Raw genomic sequence first — 21,231 nt, 5'->3', positions numbered from 1 at the left:
AGATGAGTGATCCCTTTGGCATACAAGCATCTGGGAGCTCACCCTGGGGCAGCTTTGACCACTGGATCCTTCCTAACTGTTCACATTTGGGGAAGGTTGTCTTTTCAGAGCATTCATTTCTGTTTTGAACAGAGCATTGCTCTTGGAGCTGGAGGACTTGGATTCTAGCCCCAGCTCCACCCCCTCTATGAGGGTGCTCCTAGTTCTAGGGATGGAAGGGCTATCAGACACCATCTAGTTTAAGTCTGTTCTTTTACAGGGGAGGAAACTGAGGCTTGGAGAACTCATAGGCAACTAGGTCCAGGGAAGTCACAAAATGATAGACCTAGTGGTGGAAGGGATTTTGAAGGTCACCTTGTCCAACCCCATTATTTTACAGAGGAAGCAAATGAGGTCCAGAGAGGCTGTCATAGAATCCTAATTCTAGAACTGGAAGGGACCTCAGGGGCCACCTAGATGTATCCCCTAATTTTACAAAAGAATAAACTGAGGTCCAAGGAATTGAAGTAACTTGCCCAAGGTTAGTTCATAAACATTCAAGTGCCAGGCATTGTGCTAAATACTGGAGATACAAATGAAAATAAAAACAAAGTTCCTGCCCTCAAGAAGCTTACATTCTAATGGGGGAGACAATACACAAAAGGGAACTGAAAAGGGGGTTGGGGGAGAGAAGTTACTTGACTCAAATTCTACTCAACCTTCTCTCCCCCTCTTTTATAGGGGAAGTCCTCAGACTTCCAGGGTGTGCTGGGAACAGCTCCCACCAGCTCTCAAGAACCAATCTTAATTTTTCTGTGTGAGCAGTTATACATCAGAAGAGTTCCAAAGAAGCCGAAATCATCATATGGGCATAATTAAAAAGTGGCTAAGCTGGGCTTCAAATACAGGTCCTCTAACTCCAAATTCAGCATTATTTCCCCCATTTCATTTTGAGTGAACTGAGATAAGTCACTTCCCTTTTCTGGGTCTCAGTTTTGTCCTCTGACAAATGAGTACTACATGACTTCTAAATGAGAACTAGATATTTTCTGACATTGTATGATACCTAGACTCTAGGCTTTCAGTTTCACTTCAGCTGCCCAAATCATCTCCCTAAAGCATGAATCCAATCATGTCATTGAGGTTCTTGCCTCCAAAGCCTCAATGTTTCTATCTGGTCTCTGGGATACAATATAAGCTCCTTTATTTAGCATCTGAAGCCCTTCAAACTCAGATTCCAGCCTCCACTTCCAGGTTTATTTCATTTTATTTTCCACCCCCAACACACTCCATTCTAGTCAAACTGTCCTAGTTACTGTTTTCTGAACTTTCAGTTCCATATCTCACTACTGACTCCCTACCTGGAATGCCTTCCCTCCTCACCTCCATCTCTTGGAATCCTCAGGTTTCTTTAAGGAGCAATTTGCACCATCTCCTATATGAAGATTTCCCGGCTCTCCTCTCCCTATTTGTTAATGTTCTCTCTCTCTCTCTCTCTCTCTCTCTCTCTCTCTCTCTCTCTCTGTCTCTCTGTCTCTGTCTCTGTCTCTGTCTCTGTCCTCTCTCTCTCTCTCTCTCTCTCTCTCTCTCTCTCTCTCTCTCGTAATCCCTATTTCTTAATATTCTCTCTCTCTCTCTCTCTCTCTCTCTCTCTCTCTCTCTCTCTCTCTCTCTCTCTCTCTGTCTCCCTCTCTCTCTGTCTCTCTCTCTCTCTCTGTCTCTCTCTCTCTCTGTCTCTCTCTCTCTGTCTCTCTCTCTCTCTCTGTCTCTCTCTGTCTCTCTCTGTCTCTCTCTGTCTCTCTGTCTCTCTCTCTCTCTCTCTCTCTCTCTCCCCCTCATAATCACTTTGTATTTTCTTATATGGTTTCATGTTTTATTCCCTAGTAGGATGTAAGCTCCTAGGTAACAGGATTCACTTTGACTTTGCATCCCCAGCACCTAGAGCAGAACCTGGCAGAAAGCAGGTGCTTAAGAAATGCTTCTTGGACTGAATTAGAATCTGGGAGTCTATAAATACCACTCTATAATACAGTAGTTAAGAGAAACTGACTTAACGATCTAGCAGACATTTATTCTCTTGGTTTTATTGAAGGAGATTGGTCTTAATTGACATTTAAACCTGATTTTGCCTCTAGAAAAATGTTGAGAGATGATGGCAAATCCCCTGCAATATGACTTGCCATGAGACTTGTATATTCCTAGGGAGGCCACCCAGTCTAGAACTGGGAAACACCTGGACTCCTGGTCACTCTTACATTCAACTGAGTTGACAGAAGCCTCTCACATGTTAGTCTATTTTGTTGCATGTTTTCTTCTGGTGGTCTTGTGTGGTTAAACTCCATGGGGCTCTTGTATTTCTTTCTTAGACTTCTTTCCTACTCCACTGCCCAGATCCTAGTTTTCATATCCAGTAGGTGTTTAATAAATCAGTCTGAATTTTGGTGTCAGTAGAGACACCAAAGACCACTCAGTTCAACCCAGAGACCTCCTACAATTTGGCCCATCAATGGTCATCTAGCTTCTGCTTAAATCATCTACCTCCTAAAACAGTCCAGTTTCCTCTTGGTTATCTCTAACTGTCAGGAAGTGATATCTTGTTTTCTTCTGGTATCAAGTCTCGATATGTCAATATTCAGCTTCCTCTCTTCACTTCTGGTTCTACCTTCAGGGCTCAAATGGAACAATTCTAAGCCCTTTGTTACTTAGCAGTCCTTCAGATACTTGAAGGTGGCTATATGTGACCTCCTGAATCTTCTTTTCTAAGGATAAAAATCCCAGTTTCTTCAATGGATCCCCAAATCAGGTTTTTTGCCACCCTTTTACTGTTGTTTAGTTGTTTTCAGTTAAGTTTGACTCTTCATGACACTATTTAAGGTTTTCTTGGCAAAGATACTGGAGTGGTTTTCCATGTCCTTCCCCAGCTCATTTTAAGATGAGGAAACTGAGGCAAACTGAGGGTGAAGTGACTTGCCTAGGGTCACACAGCTAGTAAGTATCTGAGAGTGGATTTATACTCAGAACCAAGAGTCTTCCTGACTCCAGACCCAGCACTCTATCCACCACCTACCTGAATGTTTACCATCCTTGTGACTCCCACTGCTTCTTTCTCATCTTATCATAAGATCATAGGTTCATAGATATAGAGATTTTTTTCACTAAAATGTGGTCCCAAAGACTGAACATAGTATTCCAAGTGTGGTCTGATGAAGGCACAATATAATTAGATTATCACATATCTAATTCTGGAATCACTTCACCTCATTTAATGTGTCAGGATTTTAAACCCTAATATTCCTATATGGTAAGAATATATCTGTTATTCAGTAAGTGTGAACCAGGCTTGAACACTTCCCCAGGTGCAATAGGAAGTCTGTTCAGATTGACTGAATGTCTTGGCCACATTCTTTGAGGCCTGTGTGTAACTGCTCAACCTAGCTACAATCAAAGTGTCTAGCAGTGGAATGGAGAGAGCGCTCCAGCTAACTGCCTGAGAAGAAATCAGCAGAGAGATAGGATCAGAGCCCGAGGTTTTGGCCTTTGCCTCGGTCTCCTCCCCCTTCCCTTTGCTTGAGGAACCTCATCAATCCATTAGTCAATCAATCAATAAACATTTATTAAACACCAACTACATGCCAAGCCCTGTGCTGGTACAAAGAGAAGTAAAAGACGGTCCCTGCCTACAAGGAGCTGACAATCTAAAGGGGGAGACATCATGCAAACAAATATATACAAAAAAACAAGTTAAAAACAAGGTAAAGAGGAAAGAATCAAAAGAGAAAAGAGACTGGAATTAAGAGATGTTGGGGAAGGCTTCCTGTAGAAGGTGGGATTTTAGTGGGGACTCATGAATTTCAGAGGATCTAGAAGTATTCCCAGTAGCATTACCAGACCAGCTGATATTAGTGTCTAGATTAGAAGCTGTGGGATAATGAGGAAAGAATCAAAGGTCTTCAAAGAGCCCAGCAGAAAAGCTATGTCATACCTGAGGGAACATGTTGAGGATTTTATCCAAAGTACTCCCAGAACCTGAGAGTCACTCCTTTGCCACCATTGTTTTTCAAGTTTCAGCCTACTTTCTGACTTTGTATGCAGTGGTAGGAAAAAGTGCCATAAACTTTTAGGGGTTTTTTGGTAACAACTGTTTTTACTATATATATGTATATATATATATATACATATATATATATATACATGTGTGTGTGTGTGTTTTGGTAAATATTTTTTTCCTAAAAGCTAGTTAAGTCTGCTTGACTGATAATTAACTGATAATCATGGTAAGAAAAACACCAGTGGGGGCTTATGAGCTGTATAGCACTAGATGAACAACCCCACCCTCAATCCATAGAGCTCCCCTTAGATCCCTGAAGAAGCATAGCTAATTGAGTTTTGAGGACCCAGCATGAAAGGGGAGTTACAGTTGGGGTAGTTGCCCCAGAGCATGTTACATCTTAATGGACCCTAAGATTGAATGAAATAGTTTGGGGACTATACTTAATATGAGCACAGGTTCTCTGACACCAGGGAAAAGAATATCTCAGAACAGATGGAGGCTGCCTCTGCCCAGTCTTAGTTGGCAAAGTTATCCTCTGTACAGTGAGGTTGAACAACCCCTGGGCACTCTATGTTCTTGCAATCTGATAAAACACTATGAAACACAACTCGAGCCCACATGCGGGCACTGGGGGAAATAGAAAGCATTACACAAGATTAGTACTATCAATTCTGCTCTGTCTCTGGGCCTATGGCTCCCTGGATAGCACAGCCCTTGCATCACCTCTGCATCCTCCCTTTCTGCTGCAAAGGCCCTGCTCTGCTCATTCTCTTCCTCGACTCATCTGTCATGAAAGTGGAGCCAGCCTAGCCTCTTCCCCTGTACTTTTCCTTTCATGATCTCTTCACACTAACGATTATTTCTAATTTTGCTGGAGGTCCAGATGCTGAATGAGTTACAGATGAACTATCTTCCCACCTGCAAAGGAGGGGAAGTTAAACCTATTCCTGTGGTCTTTGAGAGTCCACAACAGGGTTCAGGTAGAAGCTATCAGACAATGAACAGTGGACAGGAGGAGAAAAACAGGTTGATCCAATCAATCTGCAAGATGAAGAAGATGGGCATTATTCATCGCTTGGGTCTCTTTCCACTCTACATCTTGTGATCTTATGAATCTCACATTATCTTTTATCAACCTGCTATATACTTAGCACTATGCTGGGTTCTGTGCTTCTAATTTCATAACTTCAATTCAGAAAAACATTTATATTAGCATTTACTATGGACTGGACTTGGTACCACACTAGGCACCAAGACTCTAAAGACAAATGCAAAATATTTATTCCATGTTATTCTGAGGAGGAGGAGGAGGAGTAAGAGAAAAAAGAAGAGGAAGAGAAAGTGAAGGAGCAATACAAGGAGGGAAAGAAGGAGGAGGAAGAAAAGAAGAAGAAAAAGGAGGAGGAGAAATAAGAAGAAAAGAAAATGATATGAGATAAGTAAATATTAAATATAGACAAACTAATGAAAAGTAATTTCAAGAGAAAAAAACATTAATCCCTGGGGTATGAGAGGAAGATATCAAGAATAATTTGAAGAGGTCTTACATAGTAGGTGGCACCCTGGCTGTGTTTTGAAGGAAGATAGATATTCTAAGAGGTGGAGGTAAGGAAGGAATGCATTACAGACATGAAAACCACCTGGGAAAAGATGTGGAGGTGGAAAACAGAATGTGGAGACACCTAGGTAAAATAGGGGTTAGATCACTGGACTCTGAATCAGGAACATCTCAGTTCAAAATCCTCCCTCAGACATTCATTAGTTGTATGGCCAAGGACAAAGTCACTCAACATCTTTGTTTCCTCATGTATAAAATGACAGAATCAGATGCTATTAAGATCCCTGCCAGCTCTATATTTATGATCCTAGAAGGTCAGTTTGATTGGACCATTTAGGGGAGTGCTGAAACAAGACTGGGAAGTTTAGGATGGGGGAGCCAGACTGCAAAAGACTTTATAAAATCTTGAGGATTTTTAATTTACTTCTAAAGGGAATAGGGAACCACATACAATTCTTGAACAGAGGAGTAATGTGGCTAGATCTCTTTCTTTCTTTCTTTCTTTCTTTCTTTCTTTCTTTCTTTCTTTCTTTCTTTCTTCCTTTCTTTCTTTCTTTCTTTCTTTCTTTCTCTCTCTCTCTCTCTCTCTCTCTTTCTTTCTTTCTTTCTTTCTTCCTTCCTTCCTTCCTTCCTTCCTTCCTTCCTTCCTTCCTTCCTTCCTTCCTTCCTTCCTTCCTTCCTTCCTTCCTTTAACTTTTAACATTCATTTTCACAAAATTTTGGGTTCCAAATTTTCTCCCCATTTGTCCCCTCCCCCCCACCCCAAAACACCGAGCATTCTGATTGTCCCTATCACCAGTCTACCCTCTCTTCTATCATCCCTCCCCTCCCTTGTCCCCATCTTCTCTTTTGTCTTGTAAGGCAAGATAACTTTCTATACCCCATTACCTGCATTTCTTATTTCCTAGTAGCAAGAACAGTACTCAGGAGTTGTTCCTAAAACTCTGAGTTCCAACTTCTCTTCATCCCTCCCTCCCCACCCATTCCCTTTGGGAAGGCAAGCAATTCAATATAGGCCATATCTGTGTAGTTTTGCAAATGACTTCCATAATAGTCGTGTTGTGTAAGACTAACTATATTTCCCTCCATCCTATCCTGCCCCCCATTGCTTCTATTCTCTCTTTTGATCCTGTCCCTCCCCAAGAGTGTTGACTTCAAATTGCTCCCTCCTCCCCATGCCCTCCCTTCCATCATCCCCCCACCCTGCTTATCTCCTTCTCCCTCACTTCCCTGTATTGTAAGATAGGTTTTCATACCAAAATGAGTGTGCATTTTTATTCCTTCCTTTAGTGGAATGTGATGAGAGTAAACTTCATGTTTTTCTCTCACCTCCCCTCTTTATCCCTCCACTAATAAGCCTTTTGCTTGCCTCTTTTATGAGAGATAATTTGCCCCATTCCATTTCTCCCTTTCTCCTCCCAATATATTTCTCTCTCACTGCTTAATTTCATTTTTTTAAGATATGATCCCATCCTATTCAATTCACTCTGTGCTCTCGGTCTCTGTGTGTGTATGTGTGTGTGTGTGTGTGTGTGTGTGTGTGTGTGTGTGTGTGTGTGTGTAATCCCACCAACTACCCAGATACTGAAAAGTTTCAAGAGTTACAAATATTGTCTTTCCATGTAGGAATGTAAACAGTTCAACTTTAGTAAGTCCCTTATGATTTCTCTTTGCTGTTTCTCTTTTCATGCTTCTCTTCATTCTTGTGTTTGAAAGTCAAATTTTCTTTTCAGCTCTGGTCTTTTCATCAAGAATGCTTGAAAGTCTTCTATTTCATTGAAAGACCATTTTTTTCCCTGAAGTATTATACTCAGTTTTGCTGGGTAGGTGATTCTTGTTTTTAGTCCTAGTTCCTTTGACTTCTGGAATATCATATTCCATGTCCTTCGATCCCTTAATGTAGAAGCTGCTAGATCTTGTATTATCCTGATTGTATTTCCACAATACTTGAATTGTTTCTTTCTAGCTGCTTGATATTTTCTCCTTGACCTGGGAACTCTGGAATTTGGCCACAATGTTCCTAGGAGTTTCTCTTTTTGGATCTCTTTCAGGAGGTGATCAGTGGATTCCTTGGATACTTATTTTGCCCTCTGGTTCTAGAATCTCAGAGCAGTTTTCCTTGAAAATTTCATGAAAGATGATGTCTAGGCTCTTTTTTTGATCATGGCTTTCAGGTAGTCCCATAATTTTTAAATTGTCTCTCCTGGATGTATTTTCCAGGTCAGTTGTTTTTCCAATGAGATATTTCACATTATCTTCCATTTTTTCATTCTTTTGATTTTGTTTTGTGATTTCTTGGTTTCTCATAAAGTCATTAGCCTCCATCTGTTCCATTCTAATTTTGAAAGAACTATTTTCTTCGGTGAGCTTTTGAACCTCCTTTTCGATTTGGCTAATTCTGCATTTTGAAGCATTCTTCTCCTCATTGGCTTTTTGAACCTCTTTTGCCAATTGAGTTAGCCTGTTTTTCAAGGTGTTATCTTCTTCAGCATGTTTTTGGGTCTCCTTTAGCAAGGTGTTGACCTGCTTTTCATGCTTTTCTTGCATCACTCTCATTTCTCTTCCCAGTTTTTCCTCCACCTCTCTTCAAAATTCTTTTTGAGCTCCTCCATGGCCTGAGCCCGTCGAATTTTTATTTTGGATGTTTGGGATACAGAAGCCTTGACTTCTTTGTCTTTTCCTGATGGTAAGCATTGTTTTTCCTCATCAGAAAGGGTGGGAGGAGATATCTGTTCACCAAGAAAGTAACCTTCTATGGTCTTATTTTTTTTCCCTTTTCCCATTTTCCCAACCAGTTACTTGACTTCTGAGTTTCCTCTCCACACCCACCTCGCCTCCAGTTCCACCTAGCTAGTGCTTGGGGTCTGAGATTCAAATGCTGCTTCCCAGCCTCAGGGCTTTCGGCAGGGGCTGGGCTGCTATTCAATGTGAGATTAAGTTCAGGCGCTCAGGTGGGGGCAGGGCTACCACATAGGGCTTAGTTCCCTCAGGGGGTTTATGTGGAGGCCTTCAACAGTGGATCCAGGATCCTGCATGTTTTGGGAGCCCCTGTCTGCTGCTGCCTCCCAAGGGGGCCTGAGTTATGGAGACACCCTGCTCCCCTCTTGGCAAGCTGAAAAGACCCTCTCACTGACCTTTGGCACCTGTGGGTGGAGGAACTTGTGCTGCCACTAGAGATTCTGTCCCTGAAGCCTACTCAGATCTGCTCCCCTCGGTGCTGTGAGGTCAAGGCAGGGCTGGGCTCTGCTCCAGGTCCAGTGTGCAACAGACCTTTGGTGTCTGTTTTCAGGTCTCTCTGGAACAGAAGTCTCCTCCACTCCATTGTTCTGTGGCTTCTTCTGCTCCAGAATGTGTTGGGAGTTCTTCTTTACAGGTATTTTATGGACTGTGGGTTAGGAGCTAGCATATGTGTATCTTTCTACTCCACCATCTTCTACATCTATTTCTAAGAAGGTTATTTGGGAAGCTGATTGGAAGATTGGAGAGTGGAGAAGTTCAATGCAGGAAGACCAATTACTGGTCTTCTGCAATAATATAATTAAGAGATGATGGAGGACCTGAACTGGAGTGAAAGCTATAGAAATTGGAGAGAATGGGACCAATGGTACGAAAGTGTAGAAAAGGAAGTTCAGGAGAATAGTGCATAGAGCTCTGAGCCAGGAACCAAAAAGGCCTGAGTTCAAATCTAGACCTAGGTACTTAACTAACTGTACTAATTAGTAGAAGTTAGTACATGGACAAGTCACTGAACTTTGTCTCAGTTTCCTCAACAGCAAAATGGTGATAAAAATAACACTTACTTTGTAGGATTGTTGTGTAGATCAAATGAAGTATTTGCCAAGTATTTAACATAGTGTCTGGCACATAGGAGGTATTTAAATAAATACTTGTTTTCTTGCCTCTTGAATTGGATCACACTCCATGGATCATATTATAAACATAAAAATTGACAAAACTCAGCAACTGATTAGTTATGGCAAGGCAAGAGTCATGTCAAGATGTCTCTAGTCATGGTCATGGCCTCAACAGAAATAGGGAAGTTTGAAGGAGAAAAAACATTTGACGGAATATATAATAAGTCTACTGGCATGTCTTGAGGTGCCTTAAAGCAATTGGTAATCGGAGACTGGACATCAGAGGAGAGATTAGGGAGGGTTTAGTAAAGGCACAAGACAGAGGGCAACTAGTTGGCATAGTGGATAGAGTGCCAGGCCTAGAGACAGGGAGGCTCATCTTCCTGAGTTCAAATCTGGCTTCAGACACTTACAAGCTGTGTGATCCTGGGCAAGTCACTTCACTGTGTTTGCTTCAGTTTACTCATCTGTAAAATGAGCTGGAGAAGGAAATGGCAAGCCACTTCAGTATCTTTGCCAAGAAAACCTCAAATGAGGTCATGAAGAGTCAGCAATGATTGAAAAAATCACTTCAACAACAAGTAAAAGAAGAGTAACTGACTTATTTAATTCCTCCTCACTTAAAGTGTGATTAGCCAATTCAATCACAGGCCTTAAGACTAAGGAGAAAAAAAAATGATGTTATGCAAGAACCATGTTTGACTTGGCTGAGAAAATTTGATCACACAGTAGGGATCAACAAAAATTATCAAAGAAGTTGAAAAGGCAGAGAAAGCTTTAGCCGAGTCTCATGCCCACCCATCACTTTGAGTCTAGAGAATTTGGGGCTTTCCAATTTCTCATTCATATTCTAGCCACATCTTCAGAGCAACTCATGGCAGTGTCTTCAGCAGGAGGCAAGGACATACAGTTGCAGGTTCAGTACGCTTAAGGGAAATATTTTGAGTACCCCAAAAGTGGGAGAGAAGGACTTCCAGTGACTAAGATCTGTGAGCTAACCTTCTGCTACATGTGTTCCCTACACTGCCTGTTTTCCCATGGAGTATTTCTATAATGATGGGACAATGTCTCACAAACTTTTTTTTTTGCGGGGTGGGGAGTATCTTGTTCCAATTGTTGTGCTTAAGTAAATATCCTTTTATTAAAGCTATTTAAGTCTCACTGACTAATGTGATTCCTACTGAGCATACTGGTAGAGGCTTGAGCCAATAGAACTAGAGAATTATATCCCCTCTTTACCCCTCAGTGGTATACATAGAACCCTAGAATGTGCCATTTCCCCTGAAAGGGAAATGGAGCCAAGCTCTGAGGACCTAACTTGTCATTGGAAATGGGAATTAAAGCAAAGATTCCTAGACCTTATATTTGTTACAGATATATTGAATCAGGAATCATTTGCTTTGAGTTGATATTTGAATTCATGGCAGATTTTAAGATTGCCAAAAAAAAAAGTGGAGACAGAAGAGAAAGGAGCTTGGACAGAGCCCTGGGGAATAGGGTGGGTGGGGAGACTGATGTATGATACTTAATGAGAAGGATATGGATGATGGACTAGAAAAGGAAATTGAGAAGGTGCTATTAGACAGGTTAAGAGGAAAATAAGAGAGGGGGGGAGAGAGGGGGGGGGAAAGAGGAGAGAGAGACAGGGAGAGGAGGAAGAAGAAAAAGAGAAAGAAGAGGAGGCAAAGAAGCACTCATACAGTGCTTTAAGATTTGCAAAGTGCTTTATAAATCACTTGATACTCATGATAATCCTAGGAGGGAGATACTATTATCCCCAATGTGTCCATTGCATTGGTTCTGATGCCAAAGGACCTGGATTCAAATCCTGACTCTGATGGCTACTTCCTGTGTGACCTTGGACAAGTCAATTCAATTCTTTTAGTTTCAGTCTCCACATTTGTAAAATGAAAGAGTTGGACTAGATGACCTTGAGGGACTCTTACAGCTCTAGATTTATGATCCAACAATCCTGAAGTCACCTCCCTGCTCTTTGCCTCAATTTCCTCATCAGTAAAATGAAGAAGTTGGACAAGATAGTCTCCCAGTAATGCTAACTCCCCTGTTCTGAAGAAGAAATAAATAAGTTTACTTTACAGTTTATAGTAAGTTTACAAGATTGTTGCTGTTCAGTCATTTCAGCCCTGTCCAACTCTTCCTGATCCCATTTGGAGTTTTCTTGGCAGGGGAACTGGAGTACTTTGCTATTTCCTTTTCCAGTTCATTTTACAGATGAAGAAATTGAGGCAAACAGGCTTAAGTGACTTGGAGAAAAGAATCATAAGGTAACAGATTTAGAGTTGGATGGAACCTTAGAGATTGAGGTTCTGGATGGAGAAAGTGAGGCCTGTCAAGGTAAAGTGAATTAGGATGATAAAATTAGAGCTAGGAAGACCTTGGGAGTCATGTTCAATCCCTTCATTTTAGAGGAAAGGAAACCAAGGTCCAGAAACTTGTCCAAAGTCACATATGTAGTACATGGGAGGTGGAGGTTATTATTACCTCCCATAGCAATTGGTTCTACTTCTGGACAACTTGTATAGGCTGAGTGTAGCAGGACAGTAGATTTGGATGGGGCCTCAGAAACCCATCCAGTTCAGGGCTGGGGAACCTGTGGCTGCACTTGAGGAGCTAGAGGGTCACATGTGGCCTCTAGATTCTAAGTTCCCTACCCCTCATGTAGTCCAACTTCATTTTGAAGATGAGGAAGATGAAGCCTTGAATGACTTGCCCAATGTCCCACAGTGGTGAGTGGTAGAGCTTAGCTCTCTGATTGCAAATCTTACTCTCCTGCCATTCCCTGCTTTCTGAGCCTGTTTCCTCAGTTATAAAATGAAGATCCCAGGGTGAAAGAGAGGAAAATACTTTGAGTGATACAGAAGTGGAAACTCTTACAAGGAACATTGACCCAAGTACCCCTCCTCCTGCAAGCCCATTGGTCAGGAGAGAGCCCAGCACTGAAGGAGGTAACCTTGCGAACATCAAGACCCTTCTATCCAAAATGCACCAAGGTGTGGGCTTCGGGCTGAGTGATAAAAACATGGCCTACCAACAAGCTGTGGAAGAAAGAAATGCATACTGTTATATGTGTGATAAAAGTCCCATCAATCACTGCCAGGACCAAGCAACTACACTAATATCTGGGCTACATGATTACGCTTTCTTGGGCTTTTCTGTCAAACTGATGTGTTCTCGCATACGAAATCACCAGCAGATATAAAACACTACGAGGCAAAAGAAAGAAGGAGGAGGAGGGAATTCATAAAGCAAAACAGACCAAATCAAACTAACAAAACTCTAACTGACCTACTGTCTAAACAACTGGGTCCTAGCAGAAGAACTTTGCTAATTAGTTTAATTTTCCCAAATCCTTCATTGGACATTTGTCATTTTTACAAAATGATACTTTGAGATATCTTCTCCACCACTTAGCCTACTCAGACTTTTTGTATTTATTTACTTATTTTATTATTTATAAATAAATATTTATTTTTATTTGTTTACTATTTATTTTATTTATTTATTATTTAATTATTTGGTCATTGTTTATTCAGTTTTTATTTTATTTTTTATCAGTCAGTTAACTTGGAAAGTTTACCAGCCAATGGGAATACTTCACTGATCCTCATGGATCAGGACTAGGAATCATTACATCACCAAAATGGGCCACTCAACTTGGAATGTTTACCAGTGAATCAGAATTCTTCATTGATCCCCATGGGGCTGGACAGGAAACTGACATCACAAGCATCATGGTTGATGTTCTAATGGTGTTCATGGTAATTCTAACCCAGTCTTTCATTGGTGGTACATTGCCTATGGAGAAGATTGCCTCTTTTCTTGTCTTCACACACACTCAGGATCATGAATTCTAAGTATCACTTCATAAATTCCAAGTCCCATTCAATTCACTTCAACCAGCACTCATTGAACTGAAACATCTACTATGTATAGGCACTATTCTAGGCACTTGGAATACATTGATGAAAAATAATGCCTACCTTCATTTTAATGGGGTGGGGATGTGTAAGTGGTGCTGAGAGAAATAATGAAATGTTTTCCTAGTATTTCATTCTCTTTAAAAACCCATGCCCTGGAAATATTCCTTTATAACCTTGGTACTGGCACAGAGTCAATGGTTAAAATTTGCCATTCACTGCTTGCCTGCCTTTTTTCCGCACCCTCCTCTCTTCACACTTTGGGAAACTCCACTGTACCTGGGATATTGAGCTGACCACACTATATTCTCTGAGGCATTTAAGAGGATGTCCAGAGCTCTGATCCTTAGTTCTCTCCCCCTTATTATAGTGTCTCTGAACCCAGGAGTTGGGAACCCAGTGTGTTACAATGGAAAGAGTTTTACCTTTAGAATCAATAACTCAAAGTTCAAATCCCTTCTATGATACTTTCCTATGCATGTGGCTTTGGGCAAGTCACTTAAAGCCTCTGAGTCTGTAAGCTAAGGACCCAATGATTTCTCTCCAAGGTCTGCTCCATTTTCACATCTATAAGTCACATAAACAGTCAGAGAAGAGCTGAATGGGAGCCACAGAGATGAAGGAACCAAACCAGACATTGGGTTCTTCTCGTTTCCCTTAAATGGAAAAAACTGGACCCACCAGCTCCTCTCCAGCCTCCAAACTATTTGTCAATGCTTTCCCAGTGGGCTCAGGGCTGGCCTGCCACCCTGCACAGGTATTTAATATGGGAAAACTTTAATCACATTTGTTTTCCTGTGTTTTGTCCCTCCAACAAATCATTTTTAATGGGAGCCAAGGAAGAAAAAAAGTTGTAGCAAATCTTGGCTGACGGTTTTATCACCCATCTAACATCTCCATGCCCAAGGATGGCTTTGCTGCCTGCCACCTGCAAATCATCCTGAGAGAGGGGGGAGAGAAATAGATAAAGAGAGAGAAAAAGAGACAGAGAAAGAGAGAGAAGGAGGGAGGGAGGGAGAAGGAAAGAGAGACAGAGAGAGAAGAGAGAGACAGGGACAGAGAGAGAGAGAAACAGAGAGAGACAGAAAGAGAGAGAGAGAGAGAGAGAGAGAGAGAGAGAGAGAGAGAGAGAGAGAGAGAGAGAGAGAGAGAGAGAGAATATACAAGTTTAAACTTTTGTCTCTTGAGTTTTCATTATAGATGATAATCCCATTGTATTCTGCCCTGTCTCAAGTAATGTTATTAATTCTGGGAGTTACATTTTAGGAAGAATTTGCTGAATTTGAGATCATCCACCACAAGAGGGTGACTGGGATAGTGAAGGACCTTGAGTTCATTTCATAAGAGAATCAAATGAAAGAATTATAAATGATTACTTTGGACAGAAAAAGACTTGGGAGTGGCAGAAAGAGGTAGAGAGTGTTGGCTGTGCTCAAGTACTAAAAAGGACTAGTTGTGATGGCAATATTAATTTGGCATTTCATTACTGCCCTTAGGTCAAGACATAGAAAATGGGAAGGTAGGGCAATATGGCATGTAACAGCAGGGGAGGTGACAAGATGCTAAGACTAGGTTGGCCTTAGTGTCCTGGCAAATGTAAAAAGTAGTCTGGAGACAGCTAGATTCTTTCATTTTGGTTCTTAAGTACCTTACCCATGGTCACTCAGCTAATTATTGATACCACTACTGCCATCATTATTATCATCATGGGAGTTGACTGTCTTCCTCATCTGTGAAACTGTCCCATATTAGGGAAGTAGAAGTTGGTAGGTAGATGGGGCCATAAAGTAGGTATTTACTTCCTAAATCAGAATCTCTCCAGTTCTGACACTATTTTGCCAGGACTTGGACACTTTCTTTTTTATTTTTAGTTTTCAACATTCATTTCCACAAGATTTGGAGTTTTCCTCAGATTTTCTCCCCATCTCTCCCCTTCCCCTACCCCAAAATGCTATGCATTCTGATTACCCTTCCCCTAATCTGCCCTCCCTTCTATCACACACCTCCCTTCCCTTATCTCTATCTTATCTCGTTTCTTGTAGAGCAAGATAGATTTCTATACCCCATTACCAGTATTTCTCATTTCCCAGTTGCATGCAAAAACAATTTTCAACATTTATTCCTAAAATTTTCAGTTCCAGCTTCTTTCCCTTCCTCCCTCCCCACCCATCCCCACTGAGAAGGCAAACAATTCAATATAGGCTACATATATATATATATATATATATATATATATATATATATATATATGTAGTTTTGCAAAAGACTTCCATAATAGTGATGTTGTGAAAGGCTAACTATATTTTCCTCCCTCCTATCCTGCCCCCCATTTATTCTATTCTCTCTTTGCACCTTGTCCCTCCTCAAAAGTGTTTATTTCTAATTACTCCCTCCTCCCATTTGCTCTCCCTTCTATCATCCCCTTACCCCATTTATCCCTTCTCCTCTACTTTCCTGTACTGTAAAATAGATTTTCATACAAATTGAGTGTGCATGTTATTCCCTCCTAAAGCCAAACGTGATGAGAGTAAGCTTCACTTTTCCCCTCTCATCTCTCCCCCCTTTCCCCTCCATAGCAAAAGCTTTTTCTTGCCTCTTTTATGAGAGATAATTTGCCCCATTCCATTTCTCCCTTTCCTCTCCCAATATATTCCTCTCTCACCCCTTAATTTTATTTTTTTAGATATCATCCCTTCCTATTCAGCTTACCCTGTGCACTCTCTCTCTCTCTCTCTCTCTCTGTATATATGTGTATGTATGTGTGTGTGTGTGTGTGTGTGTGTGTGTGTGTGTGTGTGTACGATCCCGCCAACTACCTAAATACTGAGAAAAGTTTCAAGAGTTACTAATATTATCTTTCCATGTAGGAATGTAAACCATCCAACTTTGGCAAGTCCCTTATGATTTCTCTTTCCTGTTGACCTTTTCATGCTTCTCTTGATTCTTGTGTTTGAAAGTCAAATTTTCTATTCAGCTCTTGTCTTTTCATCAAGAATGCTTGAAAGTCCTCTATTTTATTGAATGACCATTTTTTCCCCTGAAATATTATACTCAGTTTTTCTGGGTAGGTGATTCTTGGTTTGAATCCTAGTTTCTTTGACTCCTGGAATATCATATTCCAAGTCCTTTGCTCCTTTAATGTAGAAGCTGCTAGGTCTTGTGTTATCCTTATTGTGTTTCCACAATACTCAAATTGTTTCTTTCTAGCTGCTTACAATATTTTCTCCTTGACCTGGGAACTCTGGAATTTGGCCACAATGTTCCTAGGAGTTTCTTTTTTTGGATCTCTTTCAAGAGGTGATATGTGGATTCTTTCAATATTTATTTTGCCCCTGGTTCTAGAATATCGGGGCAGTTTTCCTTGATAATTTCATGAAAGATGATGTCTAGGCTCTTTTTCTTTGATCATGGCTTTCAGGTAGTCCCATAATTTTTAAATTGTCTCTCCTGGATCTATTTTCCAGGTCAGTTGTTTTTCCAATGAGATATTTCACATTATCTTCCATTTTTTCATTCTTTTGATTTTGTTTTGTGATTTCTTGGTTTCTCATAAAGTCATTAGCCTCCATCTGTTCCATTCTAATTTTGAAAGAACTATTTTCTTCAGTGAACTTTTGGACCTCCCTTTCCATTTGGCTAATTCTGTTTTTTAAAATGTTCTTCTCCTCATTGGCTTTTTGAACCTCTTTTGCCAATTGAGTTAGCCTATTTTTCAAGGTGTTATTTTCTTCAGCATTTTTTTGGATCTCCTTTAGCAAGGTGTTGACCTGCTTTTCATGTTTTTCTTGCATCTCTCTCATTCCTCTTCCCAGTTTTTCCTCCACCTCTCTAACTTGATTTTCAAAATCCTTTTTGAGCTCTTCCATGGCCTGAGCCCATTGAATATTTATTTTGGATGTTTGGGATACAGAAGCCTTGATGTTTATGTCTTTCCCTGATGGTAAGCATTGTTCTTCCTCATCAGAAAGGATGGGAGGAGATATCTGTTCCCCAAGAAAGTAACCTTCTATGGTCTTATTTTTTTTCCCTTTTCTGAGCATTTTCCCAGCCAGTTACTTGACTTCTGAGTTTCCTTTCCACACTCACCTTGCCCCTAATTCCACCTAGCTGGTGCTTGGGGTCTGAGATTCAAATGCTGATTCCCAGCCTCAGGGCTTTGGGCAGGGGCAGGGCTGCTATTCAGTGTGAAATGAAGTTCAGCTGCTCAGGTCAGTGCAGGGCCACCACATGGGGCTCAGTTCCCTCAGGGGATTTATGTGGAGACCTTCAACAATGGATGTTAGCTCCTGCCTGCTTTGGGAGCCCCTGTCTGCTGCTGCCTCCACTGCTGCCTCCTGAGCGGGCCTGAGTTATGGGGACACGCTGCTCCCCTCTCAGCAAACTGAAAAGCCCCTCTCACTGACCTTTGGCACCTGTGGGTGGAGGGACCTGCATTGCCTTTGGAGATTTCATCCCTGAACCCTGCTCGGATCTGCTCCTCTCAGTGCTGTATGGCCAAGGCAGGGCTCTGCTCTGCTCCAGATCTGGTGCACGACAGACATTTCACATTGGTTTTTCAGGGCTCTCTGGAACAGAAATCTCCTCCACTCTGTTGTTCTGTGGCTTCTTCTGCTCCAGAATTTGTTGGGAGTTCTTCTTTACAGGCATTTTATGGGCTGTGGGTTTGGAGCTAGCATATGTGTATCTTTCTACTCTGCCATCTTGGCTCCTCCCCCCAAACCCAAAGTTCTTGAGAGAGACCTTGAGAAAGTCCTTGTATTGTTTCTTCTGACTACCATGTGATCACCTGCTCCATGTGAGTTCTCCATAAAATAGTCTTTTTGGCAAACATATATTTTGCATTCAAACAACATGGCAAGCCAATCAGAGTTGCAATCTCTGAAGCATAGTTTGAATTCTTGGCAGTTTGGTTCGAGCAAGGACCTCAATGTCTGGCACCTTATCCTGCCAGATGATCTTCAGAACCTTCCTAAGACAGTTTAAATGGAAGCAATTCAGCTTCCTGGCATGGCTCTGGCAGACAGTCCATGTTTCACAGGCATACATCAATGAGGTCGGCACATCAACTCTCTAGACCTTCAGTTTGACAGTCAGTCTAATAATACCTCTTCTCTCCCAAACTTTTCTTTGGAGCCTCCCCAACACTGAACTAGCTCGGGCAATGCATGAATCAGCTTCATTGTCAATGTGTACATTCCTGGAAAGTATACTATCAAGGTAAGTGAACTTATCCACAGCATTCAAAACTTCTCCATCTGTTGTAACTGATGGTTCCATGTATGGATGGTGTAGTGATGACTAATGGCACACCTGTGTTGATTATTAGGCCAAAATGAGCACAGGCAGCACAGAATTGATCCATACTTTGTTGAATCTCAGCTTCAGAGGCTCATTGAGTGCACAATAATCTGCAAACAGAAAATCATGCACCAATGCTTCCTCCATTTTGGTCTTGGCTTGTAGCCAAATATGCATACACACACACACATACCACGTGTGTGTGTGTGTGTGTGTGTATGTGTGTGAAATGGTGGCCTTCTTTAGTGTGAGGTGGAAAGGAGGGAGAAAAATAGTTTGGAACTTAAAATGTAACAAAAAATTAAATTTAAATAAGATTGCATTAGTTCACTTCATGCATTTTTGATGTATTCTTTCTTTCACATTAGCCTAAGCAGAATAAGTAGAGCACCTATATGTAATTAGAGTGTGCAGAGATGATTTAGCCTTGCATCCCTTTGGGAATGAAATTTTACATGGAATAAATGTAGAATTCATACAACTTCTAGTTTGGGGATGGCCAGGTCCAAGAAACACCAGACCTTTACTGTTCCCATTGATTCAGGCCAAAGTCTTTCTCAGTCAACCCCCACCTCCAAAAACCTTTTTCTTATTTGTCTCTCATCTTCAACACTTTCCTCTTTATGGCCCCATTTGCATCTCCTCTTTCTTTCAAATTATAGTTACTATATGAGTTTACAACTCTTCAGAGATAGACAGGATCTCAGAGGTCCTTCTTCACTCTCATTCCATTAGAGCCAATAATTTGCAAAATGGGATCTATTCCATCTCAACAAGATCTTTTCTGTCTATTCACTCTTCTCCACTAACATAGACTCCAATTTGGACAAGAATCATGGATCTCTTCTACAGAACACCTAATAAGTGGTCACCTAGGATTTGCTTGAAAACTTCTGAGGATGGAGATCCCAATACCACCTAAGGAATTATACATCTCTTTTGAACAGTTCCATTGTTTAGGAAAATTTTCATCACTCAAATTGCAACATTTACCTTCTGTTTCTAGATCTGCCCTCTAGGACCAAGAAGAATACATCAAAGACTCCTTCCACATGACCGATTCCAAAATATAGAGAATGTTTCCATGCTAGTCTCCATGTCAGACATAAATACTTAACGCCGTCCCTTGGAGGACTCCTGCTTTGTCTCAAATACTGAAATCTGGACATTGGCCAGAGTGAATCAAGGGAATCCAAAAGAAATTTGACATGGTGAAGACTTACATTCTTGGCCTGGGATTGATGATATAATTACCCTGGGAGGCAGTTGTATTTCATTACAATTAGTTTTCTTTTATAACCCTACATACATTATTTTGTGTACTTTAAAAAATGCTGAGAAGGGACCTATAATCTTCACCAGGTTACCAAAGGGGTTCATGACACACACTCAAAAAGTTAAGAATCCTGTGTTGGATAGAATGATGGGTCAAATCTAATAAGATGAGGGGACAGAGCCAAGATGGCAGAATAGAAGGATAAAATTGCTCTATCTCTGTCCCTATAGATAATAAAATACCTGTAAAAAATGACTCTAAACAAATTCTAGAGCAGCAGAATCCACAAAACGACAGATTGAAAGAGATTTCCAGCCCAAGACAGCCTGGAAGGCCAACAGGAAATGTGCATTGCACTGGGCTCAGAGAGGAGGGAAGCTCAGTCTTGCAGGGACAGGACTGGAGCAGGGTTCAGGTGTGGAACAACAGGCAGCAGCTACAGTTCTCAGATTACTAAACCCACAAACAACAAAAACAGCTTCGAAGGTCAGTGAGAAACCTCTTTCACCTGGGTAAGAAGGAAACAGGGTCCAGGCCTAACCCTGGCCCCAGGGAGTTGGTAGCCACAGTGGCAACAGCATCCATTTTTGGAGCCCTCTGATTAAAGACCCTGGGGGAAATGAGTGGCCGATCTGGGTGTCCATTCTGAGTGGTGACCCTGGGGTGAGGAGGAGTGCTGGCATGGTAGTGGCTCTGGAGAGGGAATCTTACTTGCAAATCCTGAACAGAAAAGCTTGTGATTGCCTCCAGGCCAGAGTGCAGGCCAGGAGAGAAGTAACTTCTCTCCCTTGATTGTACCACCTTCAAGGAATTGAGAACTTACAGGTCCCTAGAGTATACCCTTCACTTAATAAAGGACTCAAAAGTGAAGTAACTGTCTGGGAAAATGCCCCCAAAAAGGGAAAAAATAAGATTATAGAAGGTTACTTTCTTGGTGAACAGATATTTTCTTCCATCCTTTCAGAAGAGGAAGAACAAAGCATACTATCAGAGGAAGACATCAAAATCGAGGCTTCTACATCCCAAAGCCTCCAAAAATATATGAAATATCTTCAGCCATGGAAGAGCTCAAAAAGAATTTTGAAAATCAAACAAGAGACATGGAGGAAAAATTGGGAAGAGAAATGAGAGGGATGCAAGAAAATCATCAAAAGTGTGTCAACACTTCTAGTCCTTACTAAAAGAGACTCAAAAAATGGTGAAGAAAATAGCATCTTTAAAAATAGACTAACCCAAATGGCAAAAGAGGTCCAAAAAGTCAATGAGGAGAAAAATGC

Source organism: Notamacropus eugenii, chromosome 4 (genome assembly GCF_028372415.1).
Source record: "Notamacropus eugenii isolate mMacEug1 chromosome 4, mMacEug1.pri_v2, whole genome shotgun sequence".
NCBI lineage: Eukaryota > Metazoa > Chordata > Mammalia > Diprotodontia > Macropodidae > Notamacropus > Notamacropus eugenii.
Note: the sequence above shows the minus strand (reverse complement) of the source record.